The following is a 6979-nucleotide window of genomic DNA, read 5'->3' as shown; positions in this document are numbered from 1 at the left end:
TTGCAAAAAAGAAAAAGAAAAAAAAAGCCTTGGTGTACAGATATTATTGACTTTACAGCTTAGAATATAAAGGGGGTTCCAATGAGAGTGTAACCAAGTTGACTTTGGACGCACTACAGGAGCAGGGTCTGATTGCATGGTGTGAATGGAGGATGATGAGGAGGCGTTTCTGTAAATGATGAGGGGGGACGGGGGGTCGCCGTTTCCCCCCCTTTCCCTTTTTTTAATGTCCTTTGTCACGAGTATTTATTAAGGTGATCAAGGAACGGACGACGGTCACACAGAGGCGGGTTGACGAGCGTCCTGTCTGACTGTGCTTCTGTGTTCTGCCTGTGGGGGAGCGTGCACCGGCCCGGTGGGTTTTTTAAAGGGGCTGCACTCTGAAAGAACAAAGAAGTAGAATATCCTGTCTGTCTATAGATGGTCCTTTATACTGTGCTTCCTCCTCACCGTCTTCTTCACAGCTGCTTTTATATATCGCGGTATTTTATCATTTTGGTTCCTTTTTATTTGATGTGATTTTTATGTCACTGTACAACATGTCTATACTCTTCGCTGTCGACAGTATGTGATGCCGGCCCTACAGAGCTTTCCTTAAGTGAAAGCCACTGTGTGTTTGTTACAGAGGGGTGGAGCGTTTGTTTCCGGGGTCGTTTCTGCCTGCTCCTCTGTTTCTCACACACACACACACACACACACACACACACACACACACACACAGACATATCCACACACACACACACACATATCCACACTCAGCAATATCACACAGCCTCTTCTTATGTATTTATGTTGGTATTTTGTAAACAATAAAAGGAGAAAAAAACATGTTATGTGTTGCGTGTGTTTTTCTACCGATAAACACTTATCAACAAAGCTGTCACAACCTTCCAAACATAAATGCTTCATGTTTTCAGTATCTGGCATCATCATCATAATGCCACATCTCCTCACATGGTGTCCACCCCAGTTTACAGTGGCTACTCCCCAGATATCATTCGTCACACATTTACACCTCAGAGGGCAAGACTTCAGTCACAGAGAAGAAGGAAGGATGTCACAGCAGAGACATGTAGTGGAGGCTTCTGTATTTATTATAACTGCAAATATCAAATGCTGAGCCCTGATATGAGTGCTTGGGTGGCTGATGAGGTTCATGTTTTTTTTTCATATTTCTAAAACTCCTAATTTAGATGCATTTGTTGTCTTGAGAGATTCGTTTTTTCCGTTCTTATATTTTTACATTACTGTTACATATGCGGTACACACTGAATAGGGAACCCACCCGGTGGCCCTGACAATATAACACAAGCAAATTATATTAAAAAATTTAAAAAAACATTCTAACTAATTTGACATTAAGATTGATGATACAAAAACATTTAAATAGAGAAAACAACCAAATACAGAAATGCACTGCAAGTAGAGAAAACAACCCAAAAAAGAGAAAACACAACCAAATACAAACGCTGTGGCGGTCACAGACAGAAATATAAACAGCTGCCAAAAGTACTCAAAACTTCTTCTGTGGTAGTTTATAATGTGCTTTATTTGTTAGTTGAAAGCTTAGTTGATAAAGTATGCCTGTTCTGTCATTTTCATTAACGGATATTAAAATCACTAAGTGGCCTTAAGCTTTGAGGTAAGGGGGTCCTGCTGTAAAATGCCACTTGGGGCCCCAAAATGTTCAGAAAAGGCCCCGGACTTATGGGTTATAGTTTCAGCTGTGCGCATCACTTTTAAATGTCCACCTGGAAACAGTTTCCATTGTTGTGTGGTGCGACATGCAGCAGGTTGCTATATTTGGTTGTGTTTTCTCTGTTTGCGCATTTGTTGCCAGATTGGTGAAGATGTTCTTTAAATTTGTTTGCTTTTTGTATGTTTTTTTCTTAATTTGCACTTTTTTTTAATCTCTCAGTGCCAGTTATACCAGATTATACCAGAAAGGTGACCAGTGACAGTGAGAAACAGTGGGAATAAACACAACAAGAAACACAATTTCTAACATGCCAACAGTTGATTGTCTGTACTTTGAACCAGTGTTAAAAATAAATATCATTTTGGTTATTTACTTTTGAGGTGAACGCGCAATCCCAGAGGCACTTGGTATTTATAGTTGGAGGGGTGCAGACCTGTGTGTCCCTTTCTGCTAAACATACATTTAGCAAAAATATAGATCAGAAAATGTTCCCTTTTATATGCATTCCTTATGTCTGGGTAAAAACAAAACAATGGTCACCACTTTTTAGCTTGCTAATTGGTACCAAAATAAAGGCACATTGAAAGTAATTTGATGCAACACTAAAGATGTTTCTGTGTTTTTTAGCATTCTGAAACATTGAATCATACATGTGTAAATATGGGTCTGTTCCACTGTCCGCCCTGTCATTTTCTATGGATGAGAATGGTTGTTTTTATATCCATGACTAAATGAGACCTGTGATCTCAGTGTTGCTCCACTGGATCATTTTAACACAACTCTTCCAGTCCACTAGTAAAGTTTTTAGGATCCGACTATTTAAACACAAATCTTATTGCTATTTCATTTGCGCACATCTTTGAAAGGGACTTTGAATTGTAATGATATTAAATAATTATTTCTAAATATGAATTGTCTGATTTGAATTGTTGCCGTTGCTGACGCCTGCTCTAGTTCACTTTCCAGGCGAGGTGCAGTTCATCTCGAACGAGCCTAATCTTCCTGTCAGGCAGTGAAACGATGTTCTGCACCGGTGCATCAGTTTAGGAGGACACTGACTATTACCTGAATCGAACCATATAAACCTTTTTCACAGAAGACATCTTACAGATAAAAGCATACAACTTTCTCTGAAGTTTTTCTCTTGTAACTTCACAACGATGGTATGAATGAATGCATTTGAAACCTGACACGGATTGTATGGAGTTACATTTTTTTGCCATCAAGAACTTCTAAGCGTGTAAATGGAAAGACTCAATGCAAGCTGTTACTGCCTTTGCCTCACTCTCTAGCTCCCCTCTGGTGGCCAGATTCTGCAGGTCTGTGGCAAATATCTTGTGTGGTCCAACTTTGCTCACCGGCACACCTTCCTGTTTACCTGACCAGAGGTCAGCTATTGCTGAGAATTAGAAGACAGCGTTGTTTACCAAGGCCTCGTTTGTAATTAAATGCAACCATCGATTTCCAAAAGGTCACCCAAACCGTCACTAAACTGAAATTGTATTGATCCGTACATTCATCCTGGGCGACTGAAGGCGGTTGCTTGCTTTTGTTTTTAACCCTGATCTATCCAGAGAACGCTGACTGAGCATGCTGGGCGCTGGTACACATTCACACAGTGAGACACTTTCACAAAAACCCAGAGAGGCCAGAATGTAATTGTTGAGGCACGTAACATGTTTTGTTTATTTTTCTGACAAAGATTTTTACAGCTGATCAGTGTATTCATGTCACAAACCAAAAACCTTTTGCTGCTTCTAAACATTGTTTTAAGACCACTTAAAGGGTTAAAGGGTCACTTAGTAGATGTAGATTTACAGGCGGATATCTAAAAATCTTGGCACATAAAACTATTATCCGGATGACTTGACATCCCACGAGCAGGAAGTGACATCATGTCACACGTAGTTTTAGTCATCAGCAGAAGTGTCTGATTAGTTGATTCCAGTATATTTACTCAGCATATTTATATCTGACTACTCTTAAAGGTGCAGTGTGGAGGATTTGGCAGCTTCCAGCGATGAGGTTGCAGACTGCAACCAACTGAAACTGCTCGTGGGCCAAGTGTAGAGGACAACTACGATGGCCAACGTGAAAACGCGAATGACTATCTGGAGCCAGTGTTTGGTTTGTCCTTCCTGGGCTACTGTAGAAACATGGCTGCCGGCTCCGTGAAGACGACCCGCTTCATATGTAGATATAAACTCTTTCTAAGGTAACGAAAACACATTGTTTAATCACCTGAAAATAAGAATCAATCAAGAAAACATGTTTAATAGTATTATATTGAATTTCTGCCAATAGAGCCCTCTTAATGCTACACACTGTCCCTTTAAGCCAACAAAATAAATAAATATGAAATAAAAAGACAGACATTCCTTTTGGTGTCTTATCAGTATTTTCTGAGAGGGTGTGTTCGGGCATTGACCCCGAGTGAGAAAACATGTTTTCCTGTAAACAGACTCACCTTCAGCTCTTTGTTAAGCTGTTTAAACTCTTCATCCTCATCAGTCACACTGGGGGAACTGGTACACTTTGATCCTAAACTTGTCTATTTCCTCTCGTATGTAAAGATGAATGGTTACAGTGACCAACCTGCAGATGGTAAAACATGCTGAATTCACTGTGGAGCTGCACTTCTGGGACTCACTCTGTCTTTGAGCTTTTTCATCTCGTTGGGCGTGAGGCGGTCGGCTTTTGCAATGTCTCCGATCATGCCCTGGGTCTTGCAGTCAGTGATGAGCAATTGCAGCAGCCGCCTCGATTTCATGAGGTTCTCGTTACCGACATGTGCGTGATGCCATTGAAAGTCAGGGTCAAATCGGACAAAAGTCGAATCGGCATGCATTGCGCGGCAATCATCGTAATCGATTGTACGAGACTAATATCACTGTACAACGCTAGATCGGGGCAGTACACCTTTAAGAATTCAATTCAATATTGACAATTTGACATATAATCATAATGAAATGAATATGTTATAATAAGATGAATGGCAGCTTAAGTCTATTTAGCTGTGTCAGTTTCAGGGTCCTGGTTCACTTTCACAGCTTACAAGAACTTGTGAATTGAACAAAGCCATTGTTATTGTTAGCAACACAGTAACACAGCCATTGTCCTCCAACATGTCTACTGTGAAAAAGGCTTAATGGTATGTATTTGAATATTTTAAATGGCTTATATTACCTTTTAACTTGATAAATTGGGCTTATACACTATGTGATAAAAGACAGAATCAGAAAATATTTTATTACTCACCTCAAGGTTCAAATAAAACAAGTTTTAAAACACATTGGGTAATGAAAAAAATCTGACCTACAAATGAACTGTTCAAACATTTGCACACATATATTCCAAAAGCACTTTTTACATAAGACGAACATGCATGCTGGAGGATCAGTTAACCAGGCACAGATTCAGACTCATGTCTGGTCTCAGGAAACTGCTAAATGAAATGGTAAAAAACTATTCATATTTGAAGGTCAGCATCACACTGGTTCCCTGGACAAAGCCAATGGGATTTTTCCATTGGATTTTGGATTCTCGCAGAAAATAAGCTCTGTGGCAAACAAGTTATGACATTTACAAGTTGTGTTAAGCAAGATCATTCAAGGGGTAATGTTATGCTGTAAACCACCAGGGTAGCATGAGTGGAATACACTACATAACTGTAAAGGTATAGTTGTATTGAATGTTTTGTATTGAATTGAACAAAACTTTAAACTGCCAGCTGGTTTTCACCACAGACCTTATTTCAGGCATATAACCAATAACCCAATCAAAAGATTCATTGGGACGAGGGAGTGCAAAAATGCTGACTCATTTCCAGGTATTAGGACTCACTCCTGCACTCTATTTCTGTGACACAATTGACCCTTGGTTAAGCCCCGCCCCCTGCTGCTACTCGGCCAAGCTTTCGTAGCTATACCACGGAGCCCACACTGTCACTATCTGCACTCCGTGAAGAAGTATTATCTAAGTTTTGGGAAAAACAAAAAAAGAGATTTCAGAGAGAAGCAGAAAGACGGGTCTAAAATATGTGTTAGAAGGATATATCCAGGATGTCAAACTAATTCAGCAGTGAAAACAGGCTCAAAAGACAAAGATAGAAGCTAAAGCCTCTGCAGTTCACAGCGTAAAAGTGAACCATCACATCGCCTGGCGATCGAGACAGAAGACAATGACATTAAGAGCAACGTTGTTCCTGTATAGCCGGGTTGGTCTTTATTCACTGTTAAAAAGTAAAAGCAGCATGTGTATACAGTATCAGTACAGCTCCAGGAGCTAGCAAAGTATAGAAGTGATAACGCTAGTTAATGAAGTGCTAACGTACTATGTTAGCTCCACAAGTTTTTATGTAGAAACGTGACATAAAAACGTATATCTCCTTCCAACATCTCCAGGTAACAAGTATCACCATCACATTACCAAATACACTAAACCAGCCTGATAATGAAGAAACGACTGCATGAGGGTCTACGGTGCTGAGTCATATAGTTATCGGACCCTGGTCAGAGCTGGCTGATTCTACGCTACGATTGGCCAGTCTGCGTTTTGACGGGCGGGACTTAGCGAAGGGTCACTTTACAACACAATACAAAAGCATTAGTTTGAACAACAGACAGAAGTTGTTATACATACCGAATGTTCAGTATTTGGCATTTTAAATAAACATCCCGTGTCTCTGTGGTGTGCCCTCCAGGGGCACAGGTAGAGTTTCATCTGAAGGACCAGCTGTCCTCGTGTCTATAAAGCTCTGGGTCCTGCCCAGGGACTCACTCACTCAGAGTCTTGAATACACTGCGAAACATTTTCCAACTTACTTACACTCGTTCCAATTCTAACAGTCCTGAAATGTGTTTTGCATAAAGACTGTACATACTGTATTAATTACAAAAAGAGTCAGATCCACCTCTCTGGGAGTGAGAACAAGTTTAGGGTCGATGTTTAGGGTCGAAGTTTAGGTTTGAAATGTCCGACACAGGTGTGATCTGAACATTCAAATTCATTCTGTACTGACAAGAAGAGTTTCTGAAAACATTTAGCGTGCATTCTGATTGTCTTGGTTTATAGAGGATCAGTATTTGGCACTGGAGGCCATTTTGCTATCGGGTTGGCTCAGAGGTAGAGAGGCTGCAGATCACCCAAAGGTGATGGATTCAGCCCCAGGCTCTGGTGACAACAATGAACGAATGAATCACTCTGTGATCTGTGATCCCTGAAGAGGGACTCCAGTTTCTTAGGTGGAGCAGTCGGTTCAGCAGAACCATGGGTCCTTCT

The 6979-nt window shown here is 40.6% G+C and overlaps 1 protein-coding gene across 1 annotated transcript in view; it reads left to right on the top strand.

Annotated features, from left to right (window-relative positions):
• The window catches only part of map1lc3b (microtubule-associated protein 1 light chain 3 beta), a 7569-nt gene extending 6741 nt beyond the window's left edge, over positions 1–828 (top strand). The window contains exon 4 of the mRNA XM_076106552.1: positions 1–828. This exon is cut by the window's left edge and continues 929 nt beyond it. The gene's annotated coding sequence lies outside the window, so the exon portion shown is untranslated.
• Positions 829–6979: the final 6151 nt, after the last annotated feature.

This window comes from Anarhichas minor, unplaced genomic scaffold, assembly GCF_050575085.1.
Source record: "Anarhichas minor isolate MPS153535 unplaced genomic scaffold, ASM5057508v1 ptg000034l, whole genome shotgun sequence".
Taxonomy (NCBI): Eukaryota; Metazoa; Chordata; class Actinopteri; order Perciformes; family Anarhichadidae; genus Anarhichas; species Anarhichas minor.
This window is presented reverse-complemented; position numbering and strand designations above follow the sequence as displayed.